We start from the raw sequence: 23,070 nt of genomic DNA on the forward strand, positions 1-23,070 counted from the left end.
GTATGCACTTGTATAGCATCAAAATGAAAATTTTCTTGCTTGATTTTATTCTCTGTAATAACCAATCTACCCTATTTTTTGGTCCCAAAACACGATTGCCATGATTTGGCAGGATTTTCTATTACAGCAGCCATTTCAACTTCCTGCTACTTACATGTACGCACCTCCACACTGAGAAATATACCTCTGTTGCAGGCACAGAATACTAAAGCATGCTTCCGTGCACGTGCAGCTTCGTCAGTGTTGCCAGTCCCAAATAAAACATTATTGGCTCCCTTTCTTTAAATGTGCCTTGTAAATAAACTAGCATAAGTAATTATAAAGGGATGCTTTCAATCAAGTAATCAATCAAAAAGAACCATTTCATGGACTTGTGCAGGTTTTTCGCCAGGGAATAGTAAGCAAGGTATTTTTTTTCCTTCAGGTGAGGGATGGACCAGGCATTTTCCACCCATAATACTGTGCAAACATTCTGTCACTTTGGAGATAGGTTCCCGAAATGCCTTCTAGTAATTAACATAAATGATTGTGACTGAAATAAAATTATATGTGTGAAGTATTTACCTTCAGGTTGACATTAATTTCTGGGGAGGGGGTATAGCACCTCTTTCCTCCCATTCCAAGAAAACATTGTGAAGAATTTTATGCTCGAAAAATTTGCTTCAATGTTATTTTGAACCTAGATTCTTAGATTTTGAGTTAATTTGAAAAATACAAAATCCGGAAGCCATTTTGATAAAAAAATCAGAAATAAGTTGTCATATTTTCAGAAGGAATGAAGAAGGCATCGATTTTATTGATGTGTATGTTAGATCATATGTACAAGTTCATTTTAAAATTACCTGTTTTCGTCTTTCCCTTTCAGTGATAATTCAAATTTTAGTAAACCATGTTTTTTGGGGGGGGGGGAAATCAGAAAATAATATTTTATTAATTTATTGGTGTAATAAAGTGTGAATGTACTATGTTTCATATTTTTCTCTGAAATCCTTACTGTTGGTTAACATTGTTGTGAAATTTCAAAAAGTTTGAATGCTTTGTAAGGGAGATAGAATTTCTTTTCCAAGGCAGTGCAGGCTCACACTGGAGGCTTTGGGAATGAAAGAAAACAGGAATCACTGAAAGTTTAAGGAACTATAAAAATGAAACCAGTCAAGTTAGAGGCAAAAAAATGTATGTGGTTACCATGGAAGGATTAAATCTGCCACGTTTTATCAAAATCTGAGATCATGGGTTCCCAAACCCTCTTTTTTTGGTTGAATTGACATGGAATGACCCTGTTGCCAAAAAAATATGTATGGTTTTAGTAAAATCCTGGGCAAATAATGTACAACCAACATCTTCATTAATCATACTATAAAACACTAAATACTGCATGTGTATTGTTAATTGAAATTCAATTTGGACTTTCACTACAATATCTGCTCAACTAAAGTTCCTTACCATGGCTCTTCATACCTACCATAATTTATGTCACCTTGGCGAGACAGTTCCCACATTTATTTCCATCCTAACAGTGAACTGGATGTGGAGGTAAGCGAAGAGGATGATGTAGCAAGAATCTCACCAAAAAGTCCTGCAAAAGCATGAAAAATATCAATAAAAAAGTATAGGACTGTTCAAGATTTGCATCAAATTACAGAAACAAATAAAAATTATATATTTCTCAAAATTTAACTATATAAACGTACAATAGCTAATACTTATGGGCAAGGATTTATCTAAGTATACCAGAGGTAGACAAATTGTTAAATCTTAAGATATTATTCAAACCTGAGCACTTCGTGGAGAAAACGATACTCCCAATTAAACTGAAAACTACAAGTTTTATTTAAAATAAGGCAATACAAAAACTATAACATGTACGAGAAATTTCACTACATATTTGAGTATGAGAATTTTCGGAACCAAATATTTTAACACATATACAGGACACCTGGTTGCCATGGCTCCTGAATTTTCAAATTCAGTTAATTTATTTTGTTTTATATATATTTCGAGTTCGCTTATGGTCATTAGCGTCTCTTCTAAATAACGAGTACCCATGTGTTATTTAATGCTTGTGTGTTTTCTGCATCATGTGTATCATTAAATCAGAAGAATAAACATACCATTATTTTCACTGCTGCTAGCTGAATTTTAAAATCTGCATCGAAATGGTAGTTAGTAATATATCATTCATTGATTTGTTATATTTTACTTCACTTTTTGTGCTATTTTTGCGAAGATGAAGATGAGTGATGAGATGATGAAATTGATGAATGGACACTCACAAACATCCATGCCCAGACTGGGATTCGAACCCAGGACCCCTGGCGTCGTAGTGTGATGTGCTAACCACTCTGCCACAGGGGCCGGCAGCAATATATCAGAATGTATTGCAAAGTAATTCATGCTGTTACCAGTTCAACCTTCGTTAGGAAGGCCGCTCTGGTGCAAGAATGGATTACTTTCAATTCTTATATTAATTAATAAATAACATGTTTCAAAACTGCATTTTAAAAAGTGTGACTCTATCTTAGTTGAATTGTTAACCTGCATTTGCAATATAAATAATAAAAAAATACTCGCTCTTGAGAAAAAGGGGCTGGTGCCTGAATTATTTTTAGTTTTGTCTACCGCATTTCCTTTTCTTACTCTAAAATTTGTTAGCATTATAGTGGAACCACAACGCAAAAGAAACCTACACAGACCCATGACTCCTGTGCACCCTACTCCCATGTGGAGGGGAGGGGCAGAGTGGAGCATGCTTTCTTATGGCCCAAGCTGAACGGAGGAAGGGAAAGATGTGCAGAGATTTTTATTCGAAGTTCTTTTCCTTGTGGTCGTTCTACAGTATAACGGTATTCATTAAACACTAGCATTTCTACCTTATCGTTTTTGCATGGTTTATGAATATTGTCTTTCACATGAACATTTTCTGTAGATGTTAGCATGCAGAGATGCATTGCAGCAAAGTAATAAATGAGGTACTATTTATTATGTCATGTTACTTATCCAACACCATGTGATATGTTACGCATGTGGTGAATTATGTATTGTAATTGGGATTGCTTTTGCTGTTCAAGGCTTCAAGAAAATGTACTAAAAAGAAAGTTGCATTACGTTTCAGTTTATATTATAAAAGAATTGTCGTATCAGGTGCTGACAAGCAACAGTGCTGCTATGTCATCAGTGACATTGCTGTCCAGTGAATTCTGTTGGTGGTACTGTTCTTAATTTGTGCAGTTGAATTTCAGCATTGAGGGCAATTATGGTGTTTATACTAATTTTATGTTTCTATGTCAGGAATGTTAACTTTGCTGCTCTTAGATTTTCCATTTTTATCTTTTTTTGGCTTGGAGTGAATTCTTGTATTAAAAAACTGGTTAAAATGCTCCAGGATATGACGACTTTGTACATTAGCATTGATGCACTCGCAAATATCCATAAGCGCATCAATAAAAGATACCCTCCCCACATGGGTAGTGTTTGTAGATGTGATTCCTGTATTGATTGATTAAGTTGGTATTTTTGGTATTTTAAGTCCACTTTATGCACAGTAAGGCTAAGCGAAACTGGACCTACAGTTTAAAGTGGGATCCAAACCACTATGTGCCTCCACAAAATCGTACCCGAGACCCCTGGATTACAAGGCGACAACACAATCACTGCGGTGATTCCTATACTACTTAACACATTTCATCCTTGCAACAACAAAGCAAAAAAAAATGCATTTTTTACAATGGTTTTCTTTCACATTTATTATTTTGTTAAAAACACTCAAATAACACAGAAACAGCACAATGATGCATCAGATGCCGGCAGATGCATCAAGTAGTGCCAGCGGAACTACAACCGCATCCACTCCATCTTCCCTTGACCAGCCCTGATGACACCATGAAGGAGTCGAAAGCTCGGAAGAACTCCTAAGTGTTTTTCATCGTGGTGTTTGTGTGCTAGTTTAGTGTTTTTAACAAATATGTTGCCGGCACGTGACGTAAGAAGTTTTCTACTGTCATATTTATTTTTTTGTTTAGTAGTGGTAGTTATTTACATTGATATGTTACCAGTGTTAGCTTTTATACTGTTAGAATTTCTACATGTCTTTTTGGTGTGCATACAATGATATTTCATTAACAAAAGTGGTCTGGGATACAAGGCATTGGGACGAACACTGGATACACTTCGGAACATAAAACACCATAATATGTTGAAAGAAAATAAAATCTAAATTTGTTTGAAACACACGCAGATCTCACACAAGGTGTCGAATACATTATAAATGATATGCACGCATAAATCAACATTATTTAATTAATCACAAAATTCCATGCAACAAACTATAATGAACGCCATTTATACAAGACAAAACACAATCTGTTTTTAACAACATCTTGACAACTTCAAAGGTTTTATAAACCATACAGACTATTAACGCAATAAGCGGCACACATACGACATTCCCCCGCGTCGATGAAATTTTGCATTAGCAAAATTTTGGTTTTATTTGTTTTACTTCTTTTAACCATAATCACTCAAATCCAATCTGTCAGGTGGTTTTCTTTGCCTCTGACTTCTCCTTAACACTCTTGACTCTGCTGCTTCACGTCTATCTAAATCGATGTTACCTCTTGCAGCTTCTTCCACCACTTCATGATTGTCTCCTCTCTCGTAATCCTTAAACGTATCATTCGCATCTAAATATCTTCCTTCGTGGACTTCTGAAGATGCGTCATTATTCTTATCGCCTGTTTCATCACTAGCATTATGATATCCTCTTTCATTTTCTATCACATTTCTCCATTTTATTTGGTTCCCATGCACTAACTTAACATCTTTACCAACTTTAATATACCAAGTATATGTCCCTGCTCTTCGGACAACTTCACCTTGAACATAGGATGCACCACTGGAATCTCGGTTGGCAAGTTTCACCCAAACTTTGACACCTCCTCTGGTATCCTCGCGTTTGCTTTTATCAGGAATATCCTGCAACCGACCTATATCATCTTTCGGTCTCGGCTCAAATGCATACATCATTTCAGCAGGAGATTTCAAATTAACGGTGTTTGGAGCCATTCGGACACAATGTAGGACATCCAGCAAAGCATTATTTAAATCAAAATGCTTGTCCTCTTTTCTAGTTTCGTACAATTTACATCTCGGAGCACTTTTTATAATTTGTACGTGTCTCTCAGCTTGTCCATTACTAGCCGGATGATAAGCTGGTGAATGCATCAAAGCAATCCCTTGATCTTCACAATATTTCTTGAATTCTGCAGATTGGAAGGGAGGACCATTATCCGTAACTAAGGTGTATGGCTGATTATACCTTGAACTTAGTCTCGACATAAATCCTTTTACATCCCTGAATGATGTAGAAGATACAACTTCACATTCTGGCCATTTTGTAAATGCATCAACAACGAGAAGCAACACTTTTCCTTGAAAATAGAAAAAATCCATGTGTGCTCTCTCCCACGGCTTAGTTACTTCCTTCCAATCATTGTATTCTTTCTTTTTGGTGTCAGGTTTTACAGCATTACAAACGTTGCACGATTTTACGTGATCTTCAACGCATTTGTCTATACCAGGCCACCAATATCTTTCACGCAATAGTAACTTCATTTTAACTACGCCATCGTGATTCTCATGAGCTTTCTCCAAAACTTGTTGCCTCATTGAATTAGGTACAATAACTCTAGAACTCCACAGCAATATATCTTCTTCACATTGTAGTTCATTTCTTCTTCTTCTCAGCGCTTCGAATTCACTTGCATCTATATTTGCATCCTTAATCTTAGATTCTGGCCAACCTTCCATAACGTACCTTTTGACCTGTTTCAACATCACATCTTGTTCTTGCAAACTTCGGAAGACATCTTTCAGACGATCCGTGAGTTTGATTGCATTTACAAACTGAATCCCGTCGATATCAACTGTTTCCCCTTGCAATGGCAACCTCGACAACAGATCCGCTACTTCAACATTCTTCTTGTACACAATTTCATATTCATAATTAGCCAAGAACAAACACCAACGTTGAATCCTGGATGAAGCCATAATGGTTATAGCCTTTCCATGTTGAAGTAGTTGTTTTGCGGGTAGTGAATCAGTCCATATTTGAAATTGCTTTCCATAAATATATTTTCTAAATCTCTTCACGGCAAATATAATTGAAAGAGCTTCCTTTTCATGATGAGGATAAGCCATTTCATGTTGCGAAAGAGTAGTAGATGCACATTCTATTGTTTTCAATTCCCCATTAATTCTATGGCACATCTGAGCTCCTAGTCCATAGCTCGAAGCGTCACATATGATTACTGTATCCTTGCTAGGATCAAACGGAGTTAAAGTTTCAGATGACTTCAGTGCTTCTTTAACCTTTTTGTACTGACTTTCACAGTCATCACTCCAATTCCAATGCACATTCTTCTTTAATAAATTGTACAAGGCTGGAATCAGTATAGCCATATTTGGAATGCACCTTCGAAAAAAATTAATGCCTCCCAAAAACGACTTCAATTCCTTCACGTCATGCGGACGTGGACAATTAAGCAATGCTTCAATCTTGCACTGGCAAGGTTTAATTCCTTCCGCAGAAAGTTCATATCCTAAGTATTGAATGGATGATTTAAAGAACTTGCACTTTTCCAAATTAACCTTCACGTTATATTGTGTTAACCTGTGCATGACCTCAATACATCTGCTAACCGTTTCATTCAGTCCAGATCCACAAATTAGAATATCGTCTTGATATGGAATTACATAATGCAGACCTTGCAATATCTGTTCAATTACTCTCTGAAATATTTGATACGAAATTTTAACTCCAAACGGCAATCTTGTGTGTTGTAATAATCCCCATGGCATGTTCATTACAAGCAACCTTTTTGCTTTTTCACTCAAAGCTATTTGCCAATAAGCTTTTTGTAAATCCAAACTAACAAATACGGCATTTCCTCTAACTTTCTGGAAAATATCCTCTAACAGTGGTAGGGGATAAGAAGCATTTTCTACATATTTGTTCAATGTCCTTATTAGATCGCAACAAATGCGCAAATCTCTATTTTTCTTTTTAATGACAACCATCGGACTGGCCCATTCACTAGTGTCAACTCTTTCATAAATGCCATTTTCTACCAATTTATCCAATTCTGATTTTACTTTATCTTTAATTCCATAAGGTACATTGTAAAATCTCTTAAAAATTGGAGTTGCGTCAGGTTTTAATGGAATATCAGCTCTAAAATCTTTTATAGGCAAGCTTAAATCGCCATCAAATGTAGAATGAAATTCTTCCTTTATAATATCAACGATCCCTTGTACATTATTAGTTTTTATACAATTGTCACATTTATTTAATATATGCTTGACATTACGAACATCAGAGTTCATTGCATTATTTCCTGTGACATTGTGTGCAATAATATCAGACTGCGGAGAACAAGTTCCCCTTGCACAAATTTAATTCAACTCACAATGTAACTTTGGTATCATAATTTGAATCCAACTTCTTCCTAAAAGCGGATATTCTAAATGACAGTTAATTATGTACAAATCTAGACAATAGAACTGATTTATCCACGCAACATTCACATTAACTTTTCCCTGTAAAGGTATTACATTATTATCAGCACCTTTCAATGTACAGTTAGGTTCAGACATTTGTACATTTTGCAGAAATTTTTGATAAAAATCTTTACTAGCTACAGATGCATAGGATCCAGTGTCAATCTCAAACTTGGCTTCATGACCATGTACATTAATATCTATTAAATATGTACGCTGGTTAATGTTGGAATCTAGTTCCCTTGTATACACTTTTATATCATTTTCCGAATCGTTGACCACATGTTGTGATGATTGAAGTTTGGATGCATGATCCACGATTTCTTCTTTATCAATTTTACTATTAAAGTTGATTTGAGTATCATTAGAATGCGTAAAAATAGTGGCAATAAATAAATCTTGAGTTGCAGCTGTGTTTGTTGGACTAGCTTCAGAGTTAAGTGCGGATTCTAACTCAGTTGTATGATCAACAAATTTGTTATTGAGTTCATAATTTGTGGATTTTCTTCGTTCAATGTTAATTTTTTTATAACATTTCAAATAATTATGGCCTTGCTTCCCACAGAACGAACAGTAACTTCCTCCATAATGCCCTTGCACTTTGGACTTTGATTCATATGATTTTGAATTATTACCTTGACCATGAAGATAACTTTGCTGATTGCTAAATTTGGAATCATTCTCATTTTTACGTGAAACCTTATTCGCTTCATGAAATCTTCTGTCATTGCCTTTGCACTTAATATTCATTGTGCCTTGTAAGTTCACCTCACGGTAATAATCCTTCATATCACACTCGAGTTTCTCCATTTGTTTAGCTAACTCAAAAGCTTTCTGGAATTCCATGATAATTTCTGCTATTATTTTCTTCCTAATAACGTCAGACTTTAAACCGCTCACGAACGTGTCAAACAATGCAATAGGTAAAAACTCACCATATCCACATGCTTCACCTATCTTTCGGAGCCTTCTTGTAAAATCTTCAATCTTCTCCACATCCAATTGTGTACATTTTCTTAGTTTTAGGCGTTGCACTATATAATTACTACTTGGATTGTAATAAGAAATGAGCCTATCAGAAATTTCCTTGAACAATTTCTTCTCTGGTAATATTGGAGAGAACAACTCGCTTAACACTTCATAAGGTTTGGGGCCAATTACAGATATCAATCTAGGAACTTTGCTTTCCTCAGATATGTTAAAAACTCGGCAATAATTATCATATCTTTCCAAATAAGAGTTAATGGTTCCTTCATCTGGATCATATTTGTCAAATCCTGGCACATACGACATGATGCCTACAGCAACGATTAAATCCAATTAATCATAGACCAAAACTCACCTAAATCTGTACTACGCCCTTAAATATTTTCCTCGTCGCCATTTAATACATCTGTTGTGTATTTGAAACACACGCAGATCTCACACAAGGTGTCGAATACATTATAAATGATATGCACGCATAAATCAACATTATTTAATTAATCACAAAATTCCATTCAACAAACTATAATGAACGCCATTTATACAAGACAAAACACAATCTGTTTTTAACAACATCTTGACAACTTCAAAGGTTTTATAAACCATACAGACTATTAACGCAATAAGCGTCACACATACGACACATTTTTATCTTTTTTTGGCTTGGAGTGAATTCTTGTATTAAAAAACTGGTTAAAGTGCTCCAGGATATGACGACTTTGTACATTAGCATTGATGCACTCGCAAATATCCATAAGCGCATCAATAAAAGATACCCTCCCCACATGGGTAGTGTTTGTAGATGTGATTCCTGTATTGATTGATTAAGTTGGTATTTTTGGTATTTTAAGTCCACTTTATGCACAGTAAGGCTAAGCGAAACTGGACCTACAGTTTAAAGTGGGATCCAAACCACTATGTGCCTCCACAAAATCGTACCCGAGATCCCTGGATTACAAGGCGACAACACGATCACTGCGGTGATTCCTATACTACTTAACACATTTCATCCTTGCAACAACAAAGAAAAAAAAATGCATTTTTTACAATGGTTTTCTTTCACATTTATTATTTTGTTAAAAACACTCAAATAACACAGAAACAGCACAATGATGCATCAGATGCCGGCAGATGCATCAAGTAGTGCCAGCGAAACTACAACCGCATCCACTCCATCTTCCCTTGACCAGCCCTGATGACACCATGAAGGAGTTGAAAGCTCGGAAGAACTCCTGAGTGTTTTTCATCGTGGTGTTTGTGTGCTAGTTTAGTGTTTTTAACAAATATGTTGCCGGCACGTGACGTAAGAAGTTTTCTACTGTCATATTTATTTTTTTGTTTAGTAGTGGTAGTTATTTACATTATATGTTACCAGTGTTAGCTTTTATACTGTTAGAATTTCTACATGTCTTTTTGGTGTGCATACAATGATATTTCATTAACAAAAGTGGTCTGGGATACATGGCATTGGGACGAACACTGGATACACTTCGGAACATAAAACACCATAATATGTTGATATAATGTGAATCCATCAAATAAAAAAAACAAATATTCAGCTAAAATTTTCTCACTCTCCAAACTTCTCAGTTATAGATTATGGTAATGGTTCTGATTGTTTTATGATTTCTCCTAGCACAAAGCGAAATTTGAACCTTCCTTAAAGTAATGAGCACTGTTTGGACTCGAAAAAAGTTATTTACTTGAAACAAGAACAATTTGAAAATTACCTTACGAACTTCTCATGGACAAGATATTCTCCGCCGACAAGCGACAGTAAATATCGTAGAAGCATGGGAATGAATGTAGAAGTAAATTGGAACCTTAGTAGAATGCATTTAGGAACTTTATTTTAATGCTAAGGGAACCAAACCTAACCACGAAAGCATATATTGAACAAAACCTTAAGTAATCACTAAAACTCCGCAGTATGTTATAACAGACGTACATCGAAATCGAACCATGTAAAAATTGCATTCCTAGCATGATGAAATCGCAATAAAACAAAAGGAACTTGGGCCTAGATAACTCATATATTCTGCTGCTTACACCCTCATGTATGACCCAAATATCGTACTTACGCATAAATATCATCCTATATTACACTACTTACAAATCTAATTTAATTGCTCTTCTTTACAACTTGATTTCAGCACCATTGAACTTTCAACACAAATTAATAAAATGACATCTCATAATTTATGGATATTATGTGTCAGACTTGCTGAATGCACAAGATGACTAGAGTTCATATGGGAAAGTAAACAGTAGGTTTGATGAGAATTTGCATTATAATGTAAATAACTTCTTATAGTATAGGGAGTTTTAAAACATGCAACATGTATTTAAAAATTGGAATGTCTAATTTCATCAGGTGGTGAACCTACGTAGCTTTTGAGCTATTTTCACCAGATTTTAAACTGCATGTGCAGGATCTCCAACTTGGCCTGGTCTGTTACACGGATGTGTGTATTCTTTAGATGTTGATGTGTATGAAGCTTATGTCGGTGTACATTTATTTTCGTTCAGGAAACTATGTACATTTTTTCGGTAACAGTTTCATACATCGGAGACACATTTCTTCAATTTTACACAAAAAACTACTTACGGAAATGAGTTTCTCCAAGGTTTACAACGTTCGTCGAGGTATTTTCTTTCATATTTTTCAGGGAAATCATGTATTTTTCAAGAGAAATATGTCACCGACGCACAATTGCCATTGCTTTCATTTGCTTGCCCTACGACAACCGGATGCTGCGTACGTTTCATGACGCAAGCCCCTGTCAGTATTTCAACCTCCCTTTTTTTACTATGCTTGCCTAACATAACCAAACCTAACCTAACCTTATCAGAAATGGTTTGTGGGGCTATCCGTGAATGGTTCGTGGTGCTATCGATCAGCTACCTTGCATAATGGTTCATGGGACTATCCGTGAATGGTTTGTGGGGCTATCCGTGTATGGTTCGTGGGGCTATCCATCAGCTACCTCTGCTATATGTCAGCTACCCATGCATAACATATAATTTCCACAGGTGACGAACACGATAGTAGGTATTTTTCAGTGAAGAAGGTTGAAACACTGCATACCCATAATGTGAGTTAAGATGTGCCCGCTATATTGTGTTTTCCGGAAGCAAAGAAAGAATAAAAAAAGGCACTCAGAATGTGAAAAATTGAGTTTATTTTCATGTAAAAAGCATAATACCGCAAGCTGTTCTGATATGGACTAGTGTTGCTAGGGTATTACATATCTAAATGCTTTCGTCTTTATGTTAGGCAGTTCAGGGTTAGGGCTATTAGCATTAAAATTACTTCTGTAGATACTCCTAAACACCTGATCATGTAATTTCTGGTCTTCAGCATTTCATGCTATTCTATCTACCTGTGACAGTAGCAGTCTAAACCATTTATAATTTAAAATAACTTCTCAACAATATGTTAAGCAACATTGCCAATGAATATAATAAAATAAGATAAAATATTTCACCACCTAGTGAAAATAGTCGCGGCCTTTAAAAATATAGCTATGTATCTTAAAGCTCGCCCATCTACAGTATTTTTAGAAATGCGTATCAATCTACTGAATAATATATAACAGTAGCGTCTCGTCCCTTGGGGCTTCCGGGGCTTAGCCCCTAAAGAAAAACGGACGTATTCATGTAATTATCAATCACCATAACGCATAACTATCACACAGTCTTTTAAAAGGCGATTTTTACCCACGTAAATTCATCGTCTGTTGCAATGGATACGACAGCGCTCCTAGCGGCATTGATGTCAATTATGGTTTTCCGGGGCACGTCGCAAAGGAAGGCGTGGCCTACACCCACCTACGCTACAGTGAAGGTCACATGCTAGCAGAGAGGGGAGGGAAGAGTGCAATGGATTTGAGTGCTAATTCGGGGCTAGCTCCGTTGCGTCACGTTCGATCTCGCGTGTTGTTCTGTAGTGTTTTGGTGGGTTTCATTCGCTATGTTTGATTGAGTTTGGCAGGGTTGATGTTCGAACACAAACTGATGAAGGACATAGGCTGTCGATTACAAGACACGAATTTGTCCAGAAAAATAGGCATATATTAAATAGAATTATCGATTGCTTAAAATTCTGTGGTCGACATGAATTTGCTCTACGAGGACATAATGAAAGAGAACAATCTTTAAACAGAGGCATCTTCCCAGATTTATTATCCCTTCATAGAATAGGGAAAACTAAAGGGAACTTCGTGTTCTTTATTGTAGTGAAGAGTTGAAAAACATAAACTCTATCAGTAGATTGCATTCATTTTTTATTTAAAATTATTTAGAGGGTACCTTTTCAGAAACAGTAAAAATGACAAACATATAATAACTCCAGTGGCAACAGCTGAATCTGAACAATGTTTCAGCACATTGAAGCTTATTAAAACCTGCTTAAGAAATGCAATGGGACAAGACAGACCAAATGCCTTGGCACTTGCTTACAATAGAGATAGAATACATTTCAAACATAGAGGGCTTCAACGAAAAAGTAATAACAAAATTTGCTGAGCAGAAGAACAGGAATCAACGTTCGTAGAAAGGTATGTTTCACAACAATACCTGTCTCTTTTGTAATCATGTGCATTGTCATTATATTTTAAATTCCTTAAAAAAATAAGTCCAGTTTTGTAGTTTAGAAGAAGATAAATACCTGTTTTTTTTGTAATTCATGTAATTTGCCATTATATTTTAAATTCTTTCAAAAAAGTAAGTCCAGTTTTGTAGTCTAGAAGAAAAAAATACCATTTTTTGGTAATTCATGTGAATTGTCATTATATTTTAAATTCTTTAAAAAATAAGCCCCGGCCAAATTTGAGGCCACGAGATGCCAATGATATATAAGCAAAGGGTAACACTTTACTATACCGGAGACGGATTTCTTCAAATTTACAGGAGAAAGTACTTACGCAAATCATTTTCTGTAGCGTTGTTGATGTTCGGGAATGTAGTTTTGATCCATTTTAATGCAAATGCATGTGGTTTTCTACGAAAATCTATTTCTGACGCGCATTGCTGCTGCTGCCATTTGCTTTCTGCACGAGAGCACAATACGCACTATTGCTACTACTACAAGATGACATGACGAGGATGCGTCGTGAAGTTGTTGCCGGGTGTGGAAGATGCCGTGGAATTTGTAATTCGACATGGAATCTTGAAGAAAGAAGTGGAATGCAGGACGTGAAAGGTTAAAATTAAAAGAATTCCGTGTATTTTCTTTCATCGAGAAAAACCGATGTTGTCCGTATATGCTAAATTGAACGAAAGGAGTGCTAATGGAACCTAACCTAACCTAGTAGGCATACCTCGTCCCTGTGTTGGATCGTGAATTTTTGGGCAATGGTTTTTGGGGCTACCCGTGGATGGTTTGTGGGAAATAAGGAAGGTAAATTTCTCGTAAGGGACAAACAGCTGAAATTTCCTAGTTCATTTAATTTGAATATTCGTACTTACGTATTCTGCATTGAGAAACATTGCTGAAGGTGGCATTTCGCTTATTTCACGGAAATAAGCTATATTTGCGACATATTGAGTAAGTTTTCTTCGTTTCTTTTTGCCTTCGGTAACACGCAAAATGGCGATCACAGTTTCACTACCGTACTCAGCATGCAGTGTTTCCACCCCACTGCACCCAAAGATACCTACGTAGCCCACAAACCATTGACGCATAGCCCCACAAACCATTCATACATAGCCCCACGAACCGTTTCCGGTAAGGTTAGGTTAGGTAGGGTCACTATAGGTTACAATAGTTAAAAATTGGTTTCGAAAAAAATATGCGTAGCCCCACACACCATTCTCGCATAGCCCCAGGAACCATTGACGCATAGCCCCACGAACCATTGACGCATAGCCCCACGAACCATTGAGACATAGCCCCACAAAGCATTTTTAGAAACGTATCTTTTTCAGTTACAAAAACACGTGTTTGGAAACACTGACCAGGATTACGTCATCACACACAGGGTACATCCACCTGGAAGTAAATGGATGCAAGAACTTCCGTGCATCGGTCACACATTTATATCGAAAAATAGATGATTTACCGTCAAAATTCAATGAACGATGCGAGAAAACACTTCCCCGAACTTCCAGAAGTATAAAGAAACTGCATTCGGTAAGTAATTTCTCCTGTAAATTTGATGAAATCCGTTTGTCCCTTACGAGAAATTTACCCTAATCTTCCGCAATGCAGAATAGTACGTTAGCAAAGTAAAAAATTGTGAAATAAATCATTGATAGGTGTCTCCGGTATAGTAAAGTAGTACCAAGCAAAGCAACGACGTGGGAAAAACGAATTCCTATTTTGGATTTTTACGATGCTTTTCTACCTCTTAGGCTAATTACGACGATGAGGTTCAATGGTGAACTAATGAAATTGTGATGGGAAAACACAATGATGTATCCAGGGTTCGAACCTGGCGTCTGTTCCCACACGAGGGATCAATCTTTGTACGTATTCTTACCGCTCGGTCATAGAGGACGGGAAAAAATAAACTAATTATAATTAAACATATGACTAACTACTACTACTGGATATTTCGAGTGGCAAATTATTTTAGTAACAACGTAATCGTACAATTTTTTAACCTTTGCACTTACGGAACAGCTGTTACGACTGGTTCCTCAAAGATACATACTTGTACATTTCATTAAAATGTAAATCCTAGTCTCTGGTAGTACTTCTGTATGCAACTTCAAAACGAGTATACAGAATCCTTCTTAGGAACATGGAATAAGTTGACCGCAATTTGTAATCATTTGTCCTTTTAGGAGGCCGCCATATTTTTACGTAAACAAATATCACGCACGTCGATATTTGTTTGTTAATATGGTTCGCGAGGCGTTCAAAATTTCGTCTCTTGGTGCCTACTCCAAAGTGTTATTTTACCATTATACGGTGGTGGTGTGAATCTGAATATTTTGGGTTGCGACATTTTTTTTTTTAATCTTGACGTCCTGGACGGGAAATGTACGAAATTTCCTTCAATATGAAATCCTTAGTTCTACACATTCTTTCACCCTGAAGTTACTGTTTTCGCTTTTCAATTTCCCAAAAAATTCAGACACGGATAATGCAGAAAAACGATCACTCGGAATTTCCTAACAAAAAATCGCGATCGGGAAGGATTTTTTTTTTCCCGATTCTGGTACCGACTTTGAGATCCCAGCTGCATATTCCATATATTTTTTTTTTAAATCAACGCTCGATGAAAGAGGAGAGGACAGTATTTTACGTACATGTTTGTTCTATGTGCTACTGCTCGCGGTTGTAACAATTCATTGAGCATAGACCGTTGACCTTTGTACCCTTCTCCTCTCACACTGATCATTCCAAATATCTTTGTGTAGAGTTAAGCCACTAGACACTATTTAAATTAGATGTTTGTAGTATTTCGGGGGGAGGGCGTCAACCCCCTTAGTCCTCCCCTTGGCTACGTGCCTGTCTTGGACTGAGCTCTATCTCTAGAGTATTCTTTCTACTTGATTACTTTATGCCACTCTTCGGCCTTTGGGGTTACTAATCACAACAAGGTGAGTGGATAGGATGATGAACTCATTGGCATTGCGAGAGGTGCGGGGGGAGCATGTTGGTTGTCAAGCACCATGGACATTAACATCTTATCATTCATTTGATTGTATTAAATAGGGGTGTGCAGGACAGAATTTTTTGTGTCAGGACGGGATCGGGACGGTAAAATGTTTAAATCCCGACATTCTGGACGGGAAAAATTCACAATTTCCCGACAAAGTCGGGAAATTTTCGGGACGAGGAATGTTCTAAATTTCCCGGAGCTCTGTAAATATCAAATTCTACACGTAATTTTAATTGATTGTTTTGGCATTTCTGGTACAAAAACTAACAATTTTCGATAAGTTTCAGAAATTTACAATGCAGAAAACGTCGAGAATTAACGACTTTTTAAAATGACGATTCGGTATTTCCCGACTTCTCGGGATCCCGAAAAGTCGGGAATTTATTTCCCGATCCCGGTCCCGACATTTCGGGATCCCGCACCACCTCTAGTATTAAGGCCGTCTCCCAAAGGTGCAAGACAATACTTGAAGCGAGCATCCTCCGAGTATGGTCTTGGAGTGCGGTCTTCAAGTCGTGTACTGGAAGTGTTGTCTTTCGAATTGCACTTCTACTGCCGCGCCAAATACGATCAGTAGATAAAACTGAGTACTCGTTGTTTTCCTCGCCATTTAAACACTTGTTTTTCACCATTAAAATCACATAGCATTTTCAAATACTCGTACACATACATTTCCACACATTAAAAGAACTTTAACCAACAACTTGCTGGCCCATAACGTATGGGCGCTATTCACCGGATGTTTACATTTTCGGTTTTGAAAAGAATAACATTTAATTCAAAGGTGTAAAGGCAGTGTCTTCGGAAAAGGCGACAATATTTGTGAGGCTTCAACATGATATAGGGAACAAACAATTGTTCTCAAGTATCTATGCATCGTTTTCAGACAAACCCGATACGGAAAAATCAGTGGATTTAGGCAGTAAAGCGAAAAGATTGGACACAAACACAAAGGAGTAGGCTCTGCAGTCGGCACTTCATCAAATCAAATGAAAATATTTTACGTGTCTCGAAAATTATAAATGTCTAACGCACATGTGTTGACTAAATTTAAAAGTTGGAACTAGTTATAATTATACATTATAACGCATTTGCCTTTTCGTTGTTGATACAATACAATACAATACAATATATTTATTCATCGTTAGACATTGTACAATGCAATAGATGTCGTCAGTTATTGGTTACATATTTGTTATTGTATATATGTAAATATATAATTATATATATAGAGAGAGGGATTACATGGAACTCCAATATGTTATAGATACTAATATGAGAGTATATGCATATATAAAGTAAGAGTACGTAGACATAAGACAATTATAATATTAGTGACGATGAAATAATATAAATATGGCAGTGGCAATATACATAACAATAATTCATAAAACAGGAAATAAACAATACAATACATTCTAGAATATTAAATCATTTTTGGGATGGATTTCGAATTCTTCTAGATTGTAGAAGACCTTTTCTTTTAACCAGGGTTGAAGTACACTTTTAAATTTTTTAAGAGAGACACTGTGAGCAGCTTCTGGTAACATGTTGTATAACTTAATTCCTAAATACTTGTAACTATTTTGTGTTTTACTTAATCTGATTGATGGTGTGTCGAGCTTGTAACAGAATCTTGTATTGTGTCTGTGCACAGTGTGTCTTGCTTTATAATTATGTACATTTTCTTTTGTATACACTAGACAGGTAAATATATATGAGCTTGGCACAGTCATTATCTTTAGTTCTTTAAAGAGATTTTTACAGGAAACAGACTGATCAAAGACTCCTGCCATGCTTCGTAAAGCTTTTTTCTGCCAGATAAATACATCCCCAGCACCAGATGAGTTTCCCATAAGAGAATTTCATAAGTCAGAAGGCTATGAAAATATGCATAATATGATTGCAGCAACAAGTCCTTGCTAATGCATGTTCTAAGCTTTTTAAGTAGAAATACCACCCTGGCAAGTTTGGAACATAGGTGATTTGCTTGCGACTCCCAAGATAATTTGGAGTCTAAGTGTAAACCAAGAAGTTTTACAGAAGTCCATTCATGGCCATATCCTAATGTAAAAGATATTTTCTCTGTTTTATTTTCATTAATTGTAAGTTGATTTGTTTGAAACCAAAAAATGGACCTTTCCTCTATTTCCTTATCAAGCTTCTCAACTGTAAATTTGTCACTGCCCACTGTAAGGAATGTGGTATCATCTGCATATAAAACAGTCTTATGAGGAATAATATTAGGTAAGTCATTTATATAAATATTGAACAACAATGGGCCGAGGACAGAACCTTGTGGAACTCCATTTTTTATATTTAAGAATTCTGATTTTATGTTGTCTACAGTGACCATTTGTTGTCTATTTGATAAGTAGGATTTTATTAGAGCAAGTTCAGTTTCTTTGATGCCATAGAAGTGTAATTTTTTATTAATATTTGATGGGAAACAGAGTCAAAGGCTTTACTCAGGTCGATAAGTGTTGCACTTACAAAAAGTTTGGATTCAAATGCATCTAACACTGTGGAAACAATGGTTTCATTCGCTTTCACAGTGGATAAATGGGCTCTGAAACCATATTGTGCACTTGTATATAAATTATTATTTGTGAAATAGCTATCGAGTTGATTATATAAACAGTGTTCTATAATTTTTGAGACAATGGGAACAAGTGATATAGGACGGTAATTGTCGGGGCTCGATTTATCACCCTTTTTATACACGGGTATGACGACCGAGAGCTTGAGGCAGGAAGGAAAGTGCCCACAATACATCATCCAGTTTATGAGAATGCAAAGTGGGTACTGTAGAATATCAATGATTCTTTTTAAAATAAAGTTCGACATTCCATAAAAGTCTTCCGATTTTGAATTATTTAGTTTTTGTGCTGCTTTTAAAATATCAGCAGGTTGGGTCTCATGCCACCGGAAGTCAGTCAAAATGTTACCGATGTTTTGTGACATGAGATTATTATATTCATAGAATTGTGGTTTGTATCCAATTTGTTACCTACCCTGACAAAGAAATCATTAAATTCGCTTGGAGTAATCGGAACATTTTCTTTTCTTCTGGGTTTCCCTCTGCCTAATTCTGCCTTAATGACATTCCAAGCTGCTTTGCATTTATTATTGGAGTTATTAATAAATTTATCATTTGCTGTGCATTTAGCTTTTCTAATTTCTGATCTGTAAATATTTCTTAATTTGATATATCTGTTCTTATCTTCGTTACCATTTTTAAATCCATTATAATACATCATAAGCAAGATTTTTAATTTACTCAAGTGTGGATTATACCATTGACCTAAGTGTCTTTGTTCGCGTTTAGCTTTAATTGGTTTCTCCTTTTTTTGGACTCTAGGACAGCAGTCGTTACATATATCAGAGATGGTGCTCATAAATTTCTCAAATAATGCATCGACATTTGCACTTGAGAGAATTAAATGAATCCAATCAACGTCTTTTAATTTGTTTCTTAGTATATCCAGCCTGTTATCATTAATTAGTCTAACAGATTTAATTTGTTTATGTATAGTATTCAGAGGTATATTATTGTTCAATTTTAACCATAAGCCTTTGTGGTCCGTTAAATAAAATGTATTGAATATCCCTATCTCATAGCAGTATTTATCTAGGTTTGTTAAAATGTTATCTAGACAAGAGTCTAGTCTTGTTGGCCTATTGTTTGCGCAGTAATAGTTGAAAGATTTTAAAATATTTAGATGTATTTGCTTAGGAGTACTGTTTCGAATGTCAAAATTGATGTCTCCAAGAATAATTATTTTATGTTTGTTAAAGTTTTTGTGTAGGTACGAAATAATATTTTGCACACACTCGATAAAAAATTCTACATTACTTTCAGGTGCTCTGTACACTGAGATAACAATTGTTCTTAAATTTGGCAGTGATATAGCAGCCACTTCAAAACACCATTCTATGCAAAACTGGTCTCCATGGGTGTCGGTAGGTCAGTCGACCCCCCCCCCCCGCCTTCATTCTAAGTTGCAAAAAAAGCAGAGTTTGATGTTTTTATTGTTAATAACAGAAACAAAGTTCACTTAGTTAGTATTCGAACAGAGTAATCAATGTAAAATATGCATTAGATCGGAAAAATGAGTGAAAAATACAGGAACCAGGTGATATTTTTATATTCTACCATTTAATCAAAAGAATAAATGCTTCCACAGTTTTCAGAATTCGAAAAAATATAATTTTAGATGAGGTCACACAATATAAACTTTCTGAGTAGTTTTTATAACTTCTAAAGTCCTTTCTTGCAAAAGTTAATAACAAAATACAATAACTGTGCATTTCAATATAGTAACTATGAAATGTAAAAGTGAATGAAAATAGTTGTGGTGAATATTCACTCGGCTTGTGGATCGAATAGCATGATAGTAATAAACAACAACAATAATAATAAAATTCGAATAAAATGTATTTAATTAGGTATATATTATTAGTGTATAACAATAATTTTAACTGTAGTAATTATTATCATTTCCTTTACTGTAGTAATCGAAGTATTTCAATGTTTATATTTAATGTAAGCTTCATTTCAACCTGGATAAATATTTTCAAGAACGATACTGTTTGTAGAAGATCAACATTGCCTTGGAAAATATTAGTATTATTGTCCCTTTCCCTTATATCTGCATCCAAAGGATCCGGGAAATTGCCAATCTTTTCTAGGTACCTTTGTTTCTCTATATCACTCAAAAATTTCAAGTGGTCCATTTTATTTCCGATCTTTTATAAGAAAATAAGCTCGGTGACGATCTGTATTCCACTTGTTTACATTGGAAAATTCGCCAAACCGGAAGTTCTTTCCCCGCCATCAATAATCTAATTGTCTGATCGATCATTTCTTGTTTACTCAGGAATAACCCACGTATCTATCTACCTGTGCTGCTGGCTTTCTACCTCCGTGATTTTAAACAAATGAACAACGAGTGTGGAAACCACGTGACCTAGTCACCAACCATCTGTACTGCGAGCTGTGTTCTTGTCGCGTTCGAACTGTACTAGGTAACGTCACTTCCGCCAAGACCATGCTTCAAGTCTGTACTTTATACCTTTCGGACAGAGCCTGAACTCCAAAACCTAACCTTTATGATTTTCATGAAATATGCATGTAAATTATTTTGTATTCCAGCAGAATAACCGAAAAAAATCTGACTGTAAAATATATAAATCGAATCAGAATGGGGCTGTTCATTGCAAAACTTTTCCGGTGATGGCGCCACCCCTGTTGTGTCCCTACATAATTTCGTTCGTCATTTGGTTGCCCTAAGCTTTACATTGGAGCGCGATGAGATGGCTAATCAAACGTTATTTTCAATGAAGGCAAGAATTTCTCGTGTAAATCGATAATAAAAATGTGATTAGCAAAACTTTAAGATTATGTAGCCAGCCATAAGTTTCCGAAAATTACATTCTCCTGAACCTAAGAATTAATATATTAAAGCGCAACGGAATGGTTGCGAAAACGAGCTAAATTTAGTACGTTTATGCACAAAGAACACTAAACTTGACGTCATTTCGGTCGTCTCTAGCTGCCATGGGTCGATAATACAAAAAAAATATATTTTTACACTATGCCTTGCTTCTTTTCTGGTTGCGAGCATGTGTAATTCAACGGCGGGTAGGAATCGAAGAAACTCCCAAAATTATAGAGATAAAATGTATTAAGTGCGTAAACGCATTGTATACATTATTATACACTATGACTGACATTATGCCCTATCCGATAATTTAATATTAACGTATGTTTTCATTGTATTAAGCAGATATTCTCCCCTCGTATTTTCGTCCTTCTTTTTCTTGGTAACAACAACTTTAAAATTATAATACCTGTAAATAAGATAAGCCTAGAGGTTGCGAGACATGAAACACAAGAAAAAAATTTGTAACAACTATTCTTGACGATAAATGTGTGTATATAAAACAAAGGACTATATTTACTAGCTACGTGGAAAAGTATGATATCACATGAAAAAAGTCAGTTATTAAAAACAACTATAAAAATAAAAGTACAGTCGCGCTGAATTATTATGCATTATTCTTGACCGGATTTACAACAATAGATCACTTAAATTGTAAAAATTGCTAGTGACGTAAAAAAGTGCTGTGCAAATTTTAAGGCTTCCTTGAGTTCCGATATCTTTTCTGTTGTTGACGATCGTCTTTTCAAAAGTCTTATTTTTACAGCACTGATTTTTTTTAATACAAAGAATTTTTATTTTCCTAAACAGTATACAAGATATGGTTACATAGAATGATTATTATTTTTTTTATGTATACGGATAAAAGTAGTCAAACTACTTTCGGAGGTATGCGCTTATGCCCTGGTACCTGAAAATTAACCCAGGGCGTCAGTTCCACGATATTTTTATGGATTCCCTCGCTTTTCTTTGATTCATCCTATATTTTCCATTTTTTATTACAATAATTCACTGTGACATTGGCAAGAATGCCCCAGTGTGAAGAACCAAATTTGTTGGCCGAGTCTGCTGCCACGCACGTGTCAGCAGTAAGAATAAGCTTCAAATTTGCTCCTGCCACGTAATTCGTCTGCTAAGAGGATGTTACAAATCTTAAGAACAGATTGAGACGAGAGAAATGCAAATTTATGATTAGTGGGAATGAATGTACAGGTAATTTAGAACCTTTTTCTTTAGAAAGCATTTAGCGATATTATTTTAATGCTAACAGAACCTAACCTAACTACGAGAGCATTTAGGTTTATTATTAGAAGAATGCTAAGGGACATAATCTTAAAACATTTTTGTGAAAGTAATCGCTACAATTTCACAGTATGTATTACAGACGTAATTGCATACATAGCATGATGAAATCACGATAAGACAAAGACCGAGTCTGCTGCCACGAGCATCTTTTTTGAGATTCCAGCAGAAAA

At 35.7% G+C, this 23,070-nt stretch overlaps 1 protein-coding gene across 4 annotated transcripts in view; it reads right to left on the reverse strand.

Annotated features, from left to right (window-relative positions):
• Positions 1–15,340, reverse strand: part of eya (eya transcriptional coactivator and phosphatase 2) — a 546,589-nt gene extending 531,249 nt beyond the window's left edge. The window contains exons 1-2 of one of the 4 annotated variants that reach the window (XM_083113331.1): positions 15,195–15,340; positions 1,463–1,576 (exon numbers count right to left, since the gene is read on the reverse strand). The gene's annotated coding sequence lies outside the window, so the exon portion shown is untranslated. Of the gene's footprint in view, positions 1–1,462; positions 1,577–15,144 lie in introns of all 4 variants that reach the window. The other 3 variants (XM_083113332.1, XM_083113333.1, XM_083113334.1) reach the window with 3 other exon arrangements.
• Positions 15,341–23,070: the final 7,730 nt, after the last annotated feature.

Source organism: Lepisma saccharinum, chromosome 27, assembly GCF_977018435.1.
Source record: "Lepisma saccharinum chromosome 27, izLepSacc3.1, whole genome shotgun sequence".
NCBI classification, from domain to species: domain Eukaryota; kingdom Metazoa; phylum Arthropoda; class Insecta; order Zygentoma; family Lepismatidae; genus Lepisma; species Lepisma saccharinum.